The following is a 16531-nucleotide window of genomic DNA, read 5'->3' as shown; positions in this document are numbered from 1 at the left end:
AAATGAAAGTATTTCATTCTTTTTATGGCTTAACTAATATTCCATTGTGTGCATACCACATTTTCTTTATTCATCCATCTGCTGATGACACCTTGGATGATTCCATATCATAGCTAATGTGAATAGTGCTGCAGTAAGTATGGGAGTGTAGGTATCTCTTCAATATGCTGATTTCATTTCCTCTGCATATAAACTGCAAAGTGGGATAGCTGGATTATATGGTAGATCTATTTTAGTTTTTAAAGGAAACTTCATACTGTTTTCCATAATGATGTACTAACTAATATACATTTCCATCAATACTCTATGATGTCCTTTTCCTTGGCATCGTCACCAGCATTTGTTAGTTTGTGCTTTTTTTAAAAATTGTACTGGGGGTAAACTCAAGGCCTCATGCTTGCTAGACAAATATTCTACCAGTTGAGCCATGCCCTCTGTCATTTTACTTTTAGTTTGTTTTTCACATAGGGTCTCCTGCTAATCGAGTGTGGGCTGATCTCAGACTATACTCCTGTCTCTCTCTTCTGAGTAGCTGGGATTGCCTGGGTGCACAACCACACCCAGCCCAATGTTTTTTGATAATAAGTGAAAATGAACTTTTATTTCTGGTAGTATGGCATTTTAAAAGCCATGATAGGTAATTAAATAAAAGAGCAAAAGCTTTTTGTTTATTTAAATTGCAAATGGCTGATTATCTAATATTGTACAGCTCTGGGTTTTTTTCTGACTTTGAAAAAAAGAAACTTCCTTACACTCCACACAGTTCTAGATATAGCTGTTTTTCTGATTTTTAAGGTAGTGTCCCTCTACCTCTAGGAGGTAAAATACAAAGCTGATGAGAGGTAAAGAAATTTACTCTTTCCTCTGCATAGGTAAATTGCTTTATGCATTTTATGTATGGTTCCAGATTAAATTTTGTCGCAGTTTTATTATTTAAGTTTCTATACAAGGTAAAATATTTCAATTATTTGACATTTTAAGAATAATTTCCAATTGCAGAGAAATGCGGCACTTTAAAAAAAATCACAGTGCCATTTAATAGATTTTAAAGTAAAGGTTCTGCTCATTTGTTCCTAGGGCAGCTCTTGTTCAAGGAAGCATTGTCCTTATAAATCTCACCACCAGTCACTGGTTTCATTCCAGTTCATGGGTCATGCTTTGAGTGCCCAGTTTAAATCAGAATCCACCAATCAGATCCTAGTTAATTCTCTCTGTTGTCAGAACCACAATAATATGGAAACAGAAAAAGAGACTTCTGTAATAGTTAAATACTCAAGTATTGCAAGAAAGGGTAACAGTCTAGTTACTAATGTCTGAAGGTCATGGTAAAAGTCAGTGGGCACTTGGGAATTTTAATATGTTCAACTTAGGTTGGAAACCTAATGACATCTCATTTAAAATTGAATTAACAAATTCCACAAAGTTCAAAGACCTTGTAGTGTAGCAGAAACAATATTGAACTCAGAGTCAAGGGTGGAATTCTGCTCATTTATTTCTCAAACAGACTCTCTGAATCAGAACCATTGAGAATACTTGAAAATACAAATCCTCCCAAATCTACCCAGATACATTTGATTAGAATCTCTGGTGGAGACATGTTGGGAACCTTCATATTTACCAGCTACCTTGTGTGATTCTTGTGCACTGCAAAGGAGAAAACCCCCGTTCCTATTCTTCCTTAATTCCCCTTACCTGTAAAGTGAAAGCATGAAATATTTAAGAATATTAAGTATCTTTTTATTCTGTATGTCTATTGATTTCATCAGTTCTTAAGTACCACAATTTGGGGCATAGTAGTTTTTTGTTTAAATTATTACTACCTCTACAGATGAAAAGTTATAATCTTTAAGTACAGTTAATGATTAACTTTATAAATATCGCACCATCTTTTCTTTACTTTTCTGTGCTACATTTTATCTTAAATTTCAGAAAAATTTAATGTTGTGTGATTTCCCTTGCTCCTGGTTTTAGAACATAAAGAAAAACATGTCTTCCCATAAAAGTATAGTATTAGTGTTGTGTTACGCCCTTCAAAGAACTGGGATATAATAGAGATGAGGGAGATAGAAAGCTCACGCTGTTTGGACAAGCACACTGCCAACAAATCTTATGATGATTCCATGGACAGGTTTTATTTCAGCAAGAATTTGGTGCTGAAAAAAAACACTGAAAATAAAACTAGAGTGATTGAAGAGCCTTGAGGAAGGATGAAGAAAATAATGTGAAATTATCGAGTGAGGTACTAAAATTAGAGGTGAGAATGAATCTTCCTTCCCCTCTAAGTTCCGCAAGCTCCATAGGGGCAGCCAATTCTCATAAAATTGCACCAAGTAGTATTTTAGCTTGATTTAAAAAATAATATATTGTTACTTCTTACTAACATCTTTTCTTTCTCCTCCCATGGTATTGACTGAAGTGTAGGAGAAAAGCATGAATCATGCATGAATATTAAGAAACTATAGTAAGAAAAAAATTTAATGCAGAGGAAGAAAAGAGGACATTCATTGATTGCAATCAAGTGTGCTTTGCACAGTTATCTGAGGTAGTGTGTGATGCCTGGGACCAAACACACTGAGTTCTCTTCTTATGCCAAAATAGGTTTTCATCTCACATGCCCAGAGTATTACACTGGAGAGATCAGATTAATGTTTTTCATCAAACACAATATTAATAGGAAAAATGTAAAAGCAGAACATTCAGCCTGAGGCCTTTATACAAAAACAGGAAGGAAGATTATAATGATTTTTTTCTTGAAAATAATGTCATGTATGTAGACCTGCCATTTGTAAAAAGCATTGGCTATGAATCTTGCTTTCCACCTATCACTATGATACTTTCTCAATCTGGAAACCAAATCTTGGTTTAGATTTGAGGTTTTAGTGTTCATCACTGCTTCCAGTTCAGGAGGAAATGATTTTTCTCATCTCCTAAAATGTGTAGCTAAAATAATGAAGAACTTAAATGTGAACCTTAAGTATACCTGGGAATATATCAGGGTGTTTACTACTTAAATCTTGACTTAAAATAAATGTTAAAAAAAATCACAACTTCAGGGTTGTTATAGTGTTATATGGAAAGCATTTTTTTTTTGTTTTTTTTTTTTGTGATTCTAGGGTTGAATTCAGTGTCTCACGCTTGGTAGGCAAGTGCTCTACTACTTGAGTAACACCCCCAGTCCTTTTTGCTATATTTTTTTGGATAGGATCTGTCTCTGTCCCTTCTTGAACCACAGTCCACTTCCCTACACCTACCAAGTAGCTGGGATTACAGGCATAAATCACCGAGCCTGGCTTTTATATATTCCTTTCTTGTCTCTCTCTCTCTCTCCCTCTCTCTTTTCTCTTTTGATGGGACTGGGGTTTGGAGTCAGGGCTTCACACTTGCAAAGTAATTCATCACCTGAGTCATGCCTCTAGACCGTTTTCTCTGGTTATTTTGGAGATGGGGGTCACATGAACTATTTGCCTGAGCTGTCCTTGAATCTCAGTTTTCCAGATCTCAGCCTCCCAAACAGCTAGGATTACAGGGGTGAGTCACCTGTGTCTGCCTCTAAGCACCTGTTTTGGAAGTTGATAAACAAGTAATTTCAGTGGACAACATTGGAAAAATCAGCAATTTGGGTAATATTTCCAAGTCTCCTCTTTAATGGGCTCAATCTATTCGTCCTCTTTATTCATATGATATTGTTCAGCAATACATTCTATAATATATTTCCTTCTAATCTTTTTCATAATAGTTTAAAATAGATGTCCAAGGAATGCCCTGACAAGAAGATATAGTATAGTAAAATAACAAAAACAAAGGACCACAGGGAGGCTGCAGTAGGACATTTAAGCTATAGTATCATGTACATTATTAATTATTGAAATAATGCATAACCTGCTGATGAAAGTGATTATTGAATTTGTTTCTACTGCTAAATTACCTAATGAAAATATTACTTATGGAAAATTTTGAACATCTAGAATTTGAAAAATGTTTGCTTCACAATGATTACTAAGCCATATTATTTGCTAGCATAAGATAAATTTGTATTAAATTTCTACTTATATCATGTCTACTTTTTCTAGTTCCAACAGCCATTAGGAACTTTTCCTGATCATAGATTAGTAGAAGTGAATTTTGTGCCTTTAGCAAAGGAATATAACCTTTCCTTGTGTATCTGCTGTAATATTTCTTCTCTTGACATCAACCATGTCCAAAGTACTCCTATGAAGCCACATGTGGTAAATGGATCAAACACAAAATGATTTATGATTTATGTACTCTTGTATGTGTCCTAATATCTTATGGGGTGAAAAGAATGACTGTACTTTGCAGGGACACATTCTTCTCTTTGAATTCATTATTTGTAGATTTCCATGATTTGATCGAAGATCTACCAAAAATGAGTTTAAACAAATTAGTACTGTTTTTCCACTTTCTTACATCTGTTATATGACTGATTTTTGCAGTATTCCTGTAGGAAATCTTAATTGTATTCCATTTTAGACACAACCCAGTGTCTGCAAGCTTTAGATTCCTCTTTATATTACTTGTTCATATGTGAATTCTATTGAAAGGTGTCCAATGGTGTATGTCATATTTGAATTTTTGCTGTATGTGACTTAACTCCACTAATTATTTTCCTTTCACTTGTGTATATCATTTTATGAGGTCATTAATGAACTCTCTATTAAGGCACTCTGGTTAAAGCACTTTAGTACAAAGAATGGCTTTTAGAGATCAATAATTATGGTGAATAAAGTAATGCATTAATATAGAGAAGGAACATTTATCAATAACTTCATAAATGCACACCATTTTGTGGTTTAATGGACAAGCTAGCTTTAATCTATCACTCCATAGGGTATCATCATTCATAGTCTGCCTTCTGTTTTATCAGAAAGTGCCAAGACAAAGAATTAAAAGTTTCTAAGAAGCCAAAGAAAGGTTGTGTGATCTCACCCCTCAGCCTCAGGGAAATATTTTGCATAAAATCTGTTCTCGGATGCTTTTAAGTTTAGGGTTGTGGAGGTTCTTTGATTTTTCCAGTTTGATTCTGCTGATGTGCCGAAAGGTCAAATGAGAAAGACAATTAGGTAATTTGGATACTGAAAGCCTTCCTTGTTCTAAAACTTAAGTCATATATGCTCCCTTGCTAGAAGAATGCGCAGTTGTTCATATTTGTATAAAAAGGAAACCTTTACATAAAATTGCACTTGTGGGATAAAACAGTGTATTTGTCAGGCTATTTAGAATCTAAAAGTTTAATTTTAAAGTACATTTTAAAACCTTTTAATTTGATTCTGTAATTGAAAGACCAAAAGAAAAAAGATCTCTAATTTTTTTTGCAGATCAGTCAACTAAGTTTTCTTTTTATAACAGTTCTACTTCCTTGTCCAGCAGAAAAGAGGTGATAGATTGATTATAAGCTTGTTAACCAAATTCCATCTGATTTTTAATGATGACACCAAAGAACAGAGAAATTAACTTGATGAATTTTACCTAAGTACATGATAGAAAAATTTACGTATCCTTATCTGAAAAGAAAAATCTAAAAATGAGAGGAAATTAAGAAATTCCCAAATCCAAAATAACAATACAGGCTTTGTCTCTATGCTTATGTATTTACTATTTTCATATATTCCAGAAAATTATCAATTCTAGACTGTCCAGAACAGGTGAAAGATGGTTCCGTTATGCAACAGTGAGTATCTTGTAAGATGAATAAATAGCATCAAATTAAAATTTCCATTCTAAATAAACCATTTTAATTTTCTAATTATTAAGGCAATATATATTACAGAAATTATTAGAAACCAAAGTTAACCAACATTTTATCAGCATTACTCGATATATTTATGTATGTATATGATACAAAGAAATAGGAAAATAAATATATTTATGTATGTACACACATGTACAAAACTACATATACATAAATATGCACATACATACAAATATAAGTGGGACTGTCAGACTATTTCTGTACTATTTTGAGCATTTTCAGTATTGTACTATAATAAATAATGTATTAAATTGCATTTTCATACTTTGTTGGTATCTTTGATATTTTTGCTTTTGGCTGCATTTCTAAAAGTGAAAATTCATCAAATCATATGAGTATTTTTAAGATGTTAATGCATAGTTAAAACTTGCTTTCCAGTCAGGTCATGCCAGCTGATATTCTTTATAACAATTTGAGATTTTCTCTTATTTTCTACTTGACAGCTACCAAATCTTTAGAAAATTGATGGGTAAAATGTGAAATTTCACTATTATTTGAACTTGCATTGCTTTGATTATTGATTATTAATGGAGAAAGACTTTTACAACTTATCATTAACAAGAATTTGTTTATTCTGACTTGTCTTCATATTTCTTTTGTTTTGTTTTTTTCTTGGTATTTAGGAGTTTCTTAACAATTTCCAGAAGAATTTTGCATATTATAGGTATTAACTGTGATTCTGACCCTTTTTATTTTTGTGTCTTTCAGGTTTTTTTTGGATTTTTTTGATATATAGAAGCTTTATGTGGTTAAGCACATGTCTTTTTCCTTTATAGGTTGCACCCATTGATTTTTATGTTTAAAAGAAGATATTTACCTCCATTTTCTCCTAGAATTTTATAATTCCAAATTCAATGTTTATATCTTTAAGTTTTGGAATTAGTTTTGATTAGTAAGGGTAGGTAAAACATTCTTTACATTTTTAATACTGAATTCTTAATTATTATAATACTATTTATTGGTTAATTCACTTATTTCCTGCTAATTTGTTAAATGTAGTGTGTGAACATTTATTTTGTTTCATTGAAACATATCTAGTCTTGAACCACACCACCCTTATAAGTATTATGATTTTTAATCAACAGAAAAGACTCCTCAGGATTTGAGGTAGCACTACATTTTAAATTTTGATGTGTTAATTTACTGTGTTATATAAAAATTCTTATTTATTGAAATATCTAACCCTCCTTCTCTCTTTTTTCCCTTTCCTTTACTTCTCCCTCCCTTCTGTTCTACTCTCTTGCTTTCCTTACTCTTTCAGTAAATATTCATTATGTACTTTCATGAATTATTCTTTTATTGTAATATTTTCAATCTTTAACTATAAATTACATTAGTTGATAAAATGGGACCTTGATTGAACACTGTTTTTGGAATATCCTTCTAAAATGTGTACGCAATATTTACTGTATATAACTTTTCTACAAATCATATTCAGCAATGCAAGACATAGCTTTGTTGTACCTGACAATTCTCTCCAACACAGTTAAGCTTTATCTGACAAAATAGATAGAAGTCTAGTAAAACAAAAATAAAGAACAGGTTTTTCAAATTATATACTTGTGCAGAAATTCACCTCCTTTTTCAGTATTATAAAGATCCTTTCATTACCAATCCACTGTTGAAACTCTATTTTAAAGAAAAAAGGGAAATAAATTTAAATGACTAAAGTTAACACTTGGATAGCTATTTTTCAGCTCTGGAACTCGATTTCATGACATCTACCTTAAGCATATCATATCTATTATTAGTAATTTTGCTAAGAGCAAACTGTACAGAACAATAATTTTGAGACATCTGCAAATAGTCTTTAATATGACACCCTTTTGGATATGTCTCTTAAATTACTGGCAGTCAAGATTAGAGAAGTAGGTTATATTGAAATCGGGGAGCTAGTACACAGAGCTGTAATAAACCAGATAGATTAGGAGCCATATACCACAATAGCACATGAAGAAAAAAATGGAAATTATGGGGATGCTGAAGGCAAATGAAAATACCTCATCTCTAGTAAACTCCTCTAAGACTGTAGTGTTTAGTTGCAATTCTAAAGTTAAAGCTGCATTACAATTCCTTGCATTGTTTCTTAGTTATTTTAAACCCAACCAATAATAACAATAAAGTAATAATAGCTATGAATAAATACAGCCATACAAAGGAACTTTAAATGAATCGCATGGTTTCTTTGATTTAGGTACTCAGCACTATTTCAGAACTAAATGAAAATACTGTGCAGCAAATATTATTTATATATTGGATATATACTTATAGTATTAGAATGTCTCATTATAGGAGTCATCTCTAGGAAAATAATTCCATGTAACGGATGATTTCCGGATGAATGATTTTGTTGGCATCATTGCATTGTTGGGATGAATTTCTGATGAAATTTTTTATCAAATTCTTTATCTTTTTTTCAGCATTCTTGTGGCATTAGGATGCATTCTGAGAATATCTTATTTGTCCTTTTATTTAGGGAAAGAAAATTTGATTATCTAACTGTTTGAGCCAGTGTATTAAATACCATGTTAAAATTTTGACCTTACTAATATTCAAAGGAATGCAAACTTAGTAACAAGGCAATTTTAACAAATTTTAAATTTGCATAAACATTAAAAATGATAACAGCTAAATGTTGGCCATTTTCCAATAAGGATGGTATACTTAATATGAAGTCATATATCTCTTGGAAAGCAGTTTAACACTATGTATCATAAACCATAGAAAAGTTTATGGTCTTTGACACTGTACTGTATCTCCTGTGGGAATTTACCTCAAGGAAATTTATCAAAAAGTTTGTTGAGAAACAATGTATGAGTGTAAAGGGCTTATTGCATAATGATTATAATAAAAAAATTAAGAATAAATTTTTTTAGAATAAATTTAATATTAAAACATCATAATTAGCTAAATTAAGGTATAGTCAATTGATATACTTCTCTGTCATTAAGTAAATAATACAAAAATAATTCAACTGTTTGTGATATCAGATTAAAAGATAAAAAGTGACATGCAACATTGTGTGCATAATATTATCACATGTATAAATCTAAGTCCATATGGACATATCCTGAAAGAAAAGCTAAAAAAAAGCATCACTAATAGATTTTAAACGTGTAAATTTCAGATTTTTTTTGAAATGTTTTAATGTTTAAAGTGTGTATTGCTTTTACTGATTAATTAGCTAAAGTCTATTGATGGTTTATTGAAATATCCATGGAAAGAAAGTTCCTTCTTATAGTTCATAGATTAAGCCCCTGCATTTCCTATTTAACATACAAACTCAGAGACTATATAAAAATGCTGCATTGGAAGGTTTCAGTGAATCTGTAGTCAAGATATACATGTGATTGTGCATATCACTTAAGTCTGCAATATCATGAAATATGTTCTCTATACTGCATTTACTTATGTATATGCCATTCATCATATTTATAAGACACATCTGTGTTTACTTACAACAAAATAATTTATATGACTATACAAGTGTTTATAGTAGACTCTTGGTATCCACTGGTATATTGTTCCAAGGAGTCTGCTGTTGAGTTAAAAACAAGCATGCTTAAGATGCCTAGAGCTCAGTGCTGTGCTGCAGATGCTCCATTCATTTTTCCCCCAAAGACACCTAGCTGCTGCTAAAGACATGCCAACCTTTCAATAAATCTAAAAATTCCCTTTATCACTTAACACATTACATGCCCTTTTGGGCTTGGGGGGATTACCATAATTCTTACCTTGGATTTTGGGCACCATATGCTTTTTGGGAAGCAGATTTTCACAAAATTAAGAGAAGGGAAACACTCATCAGGTCACACAATGATTTAAGAACAACTGATGAGTGTACAGGACAAACTGAGAGCTTCTCTGGTTCAATTAAGTTATGTAATGCACACATGGGAATTAAATTTTTTTTTGAAATTTCCATTTATTTATCTATGTATGTACGTATTTTTGTTATTGTGCCTGGCCAAAACTGCATGTAATAAATTCAAGAGTAAAAGTGAGCTTACTGTATTTACTTTCCAATTTGTACATTTGTCCAAATACTTTCCACATGTGGCAGTATAATTTTTGATATACAATTTTATATTTTGTTGTCTATTTTTTTCTCCCTTGTCCAAATAGTTTCTCAGGCTGTATTAGTCAGCTTTCAGCTATTATAACCAATACCTGAAATAATCAACTTATAATGAGAAATGGTTTATTTTGACTTCTAGTTTTGGAGGTTCTGTGACCATTTGGCACTGCTGCTTTGGAACTGTGGCAGCATATCATGGGGGGAGCACAAGGTGAGGCAAAGCTATTTACCTCATGTCTGGGAACAAAAAGGAAAGAGGAAGGAGCCAGATTCCTACCATTCGGTTTAAAGGCATGCCCCCAGTGACTGTAAGAACTCTCACTAGGCCCCACTTCTTAAAGGTTCTGCCTCCTCCCAGTAGCACCCAGTTGGGGACTAAAACTTTAACACATGGGTCTTGAGAGACATTTAAAAATATACGATGGAGAAATAGCAGCCTCTTCAACAAAAAATGCTGGGAAAACTGGTTAGCAGTCTGCAAAAAACTGAAACTAGATCCATGTATATCACCCTATACCAAGATTAACTCGAAATGGATCAAGGATCTTAATATCAGACCACAAACTCTTAAGTTGATACAAGAAAGAATAGGAAATACTCTGGAGTTAGTAGGTATAGGTAAGAACTTTCTCAATGAAACCCCAGCAGCACAGCAACTAAGAGATAGCATAGATAAATGGGACCTCATAAAACTAAAAAGCTTCTGTTCATCAAAAGAAATGGTCTCTAAACTGTAGAGAACACCCACAGAGTGGGAGAAAATATTTGCCAACTATACATCAGACAAAGGACTGATAACCAGAATATATAGGGAACTTAAAAAACTAAATTCTCCCAAAACTAATGAACCAATAAAGAAATGGCCACGTGAACTAAACAGAATTTTCTCAAAAGAAGAAATTCAAATGGCCAGAAAACACATGAAAAATGCTCACCATCTCTAGCAATAAAGGAAATGCAAATTAAAACCACACTAAGATTCCACCTCACCCCTGTTAGAATAGCCATCATCAGCAACACCACCAACAACAGGTGTTGGCGAGGATGCAGGGAAAAAGGAACCCTCTTACACTGTTGGTGGGAATGTAGACTAGTACAACCACTCTGGAAAAAAATTTGGAGGCTACTTAAAAAACTGGACATCGATCTACCATTTGATCCAGCAATACCACTCTTGGGGATATACCCAAAAGACTGTGACACAGGTTACTCCAGAGGCACCTGCACACCCATGTTTATTGTGGCACTATTCACAATAGCCAAGTTATGGAAACAGCCAAGATGCCCCACCACTGACGAATGGATTAAGAAAATGTGGTATCTATACACAATGGAATTTTATGCAGCCATGAAGAAGAACGAAATGTTATCATTCGCTGGTAAATGGATGGAATTGGAGAACATCATTCTGAGTGAGGTTAGCCTGGCCCAAAAGACCAAAAATCGTATGTTCTCCCTCATATGTGGACATTAGATCAAGGGCAAACACAACAAGGGGATTGGACTATGAGCATATGATAAAAGCAAGAGCACACAAGGGAGGGGTGAGGATAGGTAAGACACCTAAAAAACTAGCTAGCATTTGTTGCCCATAATGCAGAGAAACTAAAGCAGATACCTTAAAGCAACTGAGGCCAATAGGAAAAGGGGAACAGGTACTAGAGAAAAGGTTAGATCAAAAAGAATTAACCTAGAAGGTAACACCCACGCACAGGAAATCAATGTGAGTCAATGCCCTGTATAGCTATTCTTATCTCAACCAGCAAAAACCCTTGTTCCTTCCTATTATTGCTTATACTCTCTCTACAGCAAAATTAGAAATAAGGGCAAAATAGTTTCTGCTGGGTATTGAGAGGGGGAGAAGGAGGGGGCGGAGTGGGTGGTAAGGGAGAGGGTGGGGGCAGGGGGGAGAAATGAACCAAGCCTTGTATGCACATATGAATAATAAAAGAAAAAAAAATCTATAGCCCAGGCATTCCTTGGCTCTACAATAGACACATCACTCCAGTCTTTGCCTTCTTCTTCATTTGGTGTTCTTATCTGCATATCTCTGTGTCTTCTTTTATAAGGACAATTGTAGTGAGTCTAGGGCTCAGGATTATTTCATCTTGAGATCCTTGATAAATTACATGTGCCATGATCCTATTTCCAAATTCCATTCTGAGGTTCTGTGTGGGAATGGATTTTGGATGGATACTATTAAACCTTCTAAGGAAACTAATACCAAGGTTGGTTATAGAAGGAGATTGGTAAAAAAAAATATTGGGAAACACCTGAGTGGTAAAATGTGAAAAAGGGAAAAATTCCAATTTCAGTAAGTAGAGGAGAATTTAGGTGCTAGATCTTTGGAATAAACCAAGATTCTCCTTTCAAACATTGGCATAAAAGCAGTAGTCACCTGCTTTTAAGAAACCACACAGGCTTAGGCCACATTTGATTTGAATAAATTAATTTCCCAATCTTTACACATCCTACTGTGTAAAACATATGTCACTACAACCACATGTATTTCACCCATTCTCCAAAATTGAGCTCAGATTCCTTTTCTCTTTAAAAACGTAGACTAAAATGCAATACTTCCCCTTACAAAGTATTCATATTTTAAGCTTGGGAAACTAACATTTCATGTCGTTATTTTGTTTCTCTGAAGTATCAGTTTCTTTAGGGAATGGACCATGTTTTATATCTCTTGGTATCCACTATTATTCACACACCATGCACTCAATAGATAGTCGATTTAACTTGGTTTATTGCTTTTACATTTCTGTTGCTGATTCTCCATTTCTTCTTTGATACATTTAAATATATTATAAAATATAATAGCATATATTTATCCAATGAAAACAAAATATTTGGGTTTTTATAAGAGCATATTCAATCTGCAATATTATTTATGATTTTGACCAACCCATTCCAAGAAAATGGAGGTGAAAACAGAGGTTTTTGTCCTCTAAGTCCCTTGGCATCTCAGGTAGACTGGATTGTTTCTTTTGTATTGTGCAGTACTGTTAACCAACCTCGGCAGTTTCTGAACTTCACAATTCAGTTTGCTTTAACAGAAATATATGACAGGCTGGCCAAGTGGCTGAAGTGGTAGAGTGACTGCGTAGCAAGTGCGAGAACCTGAGTTAAAACTCCAGTGCTGCCAAAATTATAAATAAATAAATAGAAGTATATGGGAAGGAGCTCTGAGTAAGTAAGAAATGCATTGCAATTTGATATACAAACATTTTCTGGTCCTCAGTTGATGTTCTTATGAAAATTCTCTACTCTGTTTAGATTTCTGTCCTTGGTGTGTAAATTTTAGGCCATATTGGAAGTAGAAATACTATAAAACATAGAAAAAATTTAATCTCAGAATATTTCTGCTATTCTCAAAGAAAACTCAATTAGTCTTTGTTGTCTAGGCCCAAGGAACATGTTCATTTTCTTCTGTTTGGTTAGAAAGAGTGACAGTCTTAAGCACAAATTAAGAATGACAAATATCAATGAAATTTTTCTTTGGTTTCAGAACAGTTTATGGCCAGAATGGCTTTGAATAGCTCCCAAGAAATTCTTCAGCCATATTCTATGGGCAGACTGTCAGATTTCAGATCTCACATTATCTTTGACTTGATATAGAGACTTCTTTTATAAATCTGAGAAGCAAGAGCAATTTATCCTTAAATTAAATGTCTCATTACTTTTATTTAACTACCCTTACCCAAAAATAATATTTAAAAAATATTTTTAATGAATTCATAAAGAATAGGATTTTCTTAGAGTTTCTTGACAAATTGAACAAAAAATGAATTTTTTCCACAAAATGAAGTGTTTTTTCTCTTATTCCTATGTAAAAAGTCTATTCTTCCAATTAGAAAAGTGAATCTGTTTCTGAATAATTTACTGATTTTTTGTTGTTGTATCAACCTCCTTTAATCTCTACTGCTGTATGTGTTGTCTATGCAGCTGAGTTCTTCACCTTCCAGCTTCAAGATGACCAGTGCCTTAGGTTTGAGCTAATGGTTAGCAATGAATATTTGGTAATTTCTCTCTCTTTCTCTCTCTCTCTCTCTCTCTCTCTCTCTCTCTCTCTCTCTCTCTCTCTGTCTTTCTTTTTTCTGTTCTAGGGATTAAACCCAGGGCATTGCACATGCAAGTGCTCTACCACTTGAACTAACTCCCTAACCTTTTTATTTGTACTTTTTTTGCATTCCTGGAGTTTGAACCCAGGGCCTCAGGCTTGCTAGGCAGGCACTCTATCACTTGAGTGGCTTTTTGAAATAGGGTCTCACCAACTATCCTTGGGCTAGCCTCAAGCTCAGATCCTCCTGCCTCCACTCTTGAGTAATTAGGATTACAGGCACGAGCCAACATGCCTGGCTCCTGTCTTTTTTTAGTAGTTGGAAAATCCCTACATTTATGGTCCATATGCCCCCAAACCAGAACCAGGGCAGAGGTTACACTTTTGACAGGTCCTAAAATAAATTGTTCACTTAGTCAAGGTCTCTTAAACCTTTTTGCTAGGTTTGCAGTGTAAGATATTTTTCTTGTTTCCAAGAACAGCTGTGCCATGAATACTCTGGTTTTAGTAACTGATTTCTGTCTTAGTAATCTTAATGATACCTTGATCATTTTCTTTGTGTTTTTTGTACTCCTATAATATTATATATTGGGCACTGAGTTCTGCTTGTGGCTCTCTGATGCTCTTCACTCCTAGTTTCTATATGTGGCATTTCTGAGACACCCTTGCTCCCCATGAACTGTATTCTGCCTCATAATAACTTTTAAGGTTAATTTTTATGTTGTGGCCATGGCATTACTCAAAATCTCAGCTAAATTTTCAGGATGTGAGAAATGGATCCCAAGAAAGGCAACTTGTGAGAGCATAAATTAGTAGGTTATGAGAATGAATTTCCCAAATCCGCAAGTACTAAGGTTGTGTGGCAGATGCCCACATTAGAACATCGATGACCTTCTCACTGATGTTGGCATTGTTGTACTAAAGCTTTTCATGGCTTCCCCAGCCTCCACAGGAAACCTTCCCCTTGCTTACAGACTATATGATTTCCACCTAGCTAACCAGCAGGACATTTGGCATCTTTAGAACCATTTGTTCTGGGTTCAATATTTGCCTTAGAGAAGGTGACAAGACCACTATGCCTCCAGAAGTTCTCAGCACTGTATTCCTCCTGGTAGATGGATTTTCCACCAGTGTCATTATTACCTGTGAGATTATCCTCATGCTTTTACACAAATAGTCATTCTGAACAGATAGAAATCTTTGTCATACAACCCTTTCTCTCTGGTTCTCAAAGATCAAGCCTTATCTGTGATCTTCAGAATTTTGAAAACTGCTTGAGAAAAACAGGGACTCACTGTCAACGGTAATATTTAATCACAGATGTGGGTTAGTCCTAGCTGGAATTAGCCCAACGTTCACAAGATGGTAGCTTCGAGATGCAGTAGGTTCAAAGTACCTTGATTCTTCCTTGGATACCCATCTAAGCCTATTATCTTGTGTTGGACACTATTCCTCCTGGTTTTAATCTTACTACCTGAGACTGACTTATAACTCTCAACACTACTATTTCCTCAGTGGAAGAAGGTAGTGCCCAGGTTCAGCATTCTACTATGTACTGTGGAGTACTGTTCGTGAACCTAGCTGGGTCAAATGATTGAATAAACTCTTCACACCCTTTGATCATAAGTTCTGATTTAGAATTAGAAGAGATGTCATTCATGATGCGAAGATAGTGACTGTGGGAAGTCACAGTAGAAGGATGGATGGACTTACCATAAAGATTTGGAAGTGGTGAAGAAAAAGGATTTTATTTTGTCTTTATGAAGTAAAGAGCATCAGTATGGAGTGTTTCATTTCAAATGATCACTTTCATAATTATGCATGTGACTTAGTTCAAAAACAAATGATTAACTATGAAGCCTGAGAGTTTCTTATGTTCATTCACCCGAGTCTTGTTAAATGTCCCAAATTGTCATGTCATGACCAGGGTCCTCTCTTGAGCCCTGTTTATAACATCACAGTTTTTGGTTACTGTGGAAATATTCTCTGTGCATCAAATATTAAGAAATATTAATAAAGAGAAGTCATAGCTAAAATTATGAGAGTGTTGATATTTTCTGCTTACCTTTCTTCCCATATAAGACCTAGGGCTTGCACAAACTGAATGGAATTTTTTAATTAGTGGTCAACATTGAAAAACTGGCAAACTTCACATACAAGTCCTGATATCTGTCTTCCCTTGAAAAAGCCTGAACATTTTGGCAATCTGTGGTCACATTCCCAGGTGGTTGGGGGGGGGGGTCCCCTTAGGATAGGGCATGTACTTTCTACCTGTGCTGAATATCAGAGCCCTGGACACTCCCTGCTATCTGTTAGGTTGGTTTTATATTTGATCTGCTTCACTTATGTTTGTTACCAGCCAAGCTCCTGTAAGCATTTAGTCATGTTAACTCTCTATTTGCTCAGAAGTGCTCTTCATATGTTACACTTACAGGCATTGCAGAAAAAGCATCATCCTTAATGTAGTAATATATTAAGGTGTAGAGTCAACCTTCAAACTCTAGTACAATTTCCTGAGAAAAGAACGTGGAGTCCAAGGCCCAACATTTTCTTTGATAATTCTGTGCTTTTGTGACTAGTACAACCACCATGGTTTGCCAACCACAGGGCCCTCTGCTCC

The sequence above is a fragment of the Castor canadensis genome, chromosome 9, assembly GCF_047511655.1.
Source record: "Castor canadensis chromosome 9, mCasCan1.hap1v2, whole genome shotgun sequence".
NCBI classification, from domain to species: Eukaryota; Metazoa; Chordata; class Mammalia; order Rodentia; family Castoridae; genus Castor; species Castor canadensis.
This window is presented reverse-complemented; position numbering follows the sequence as displayed.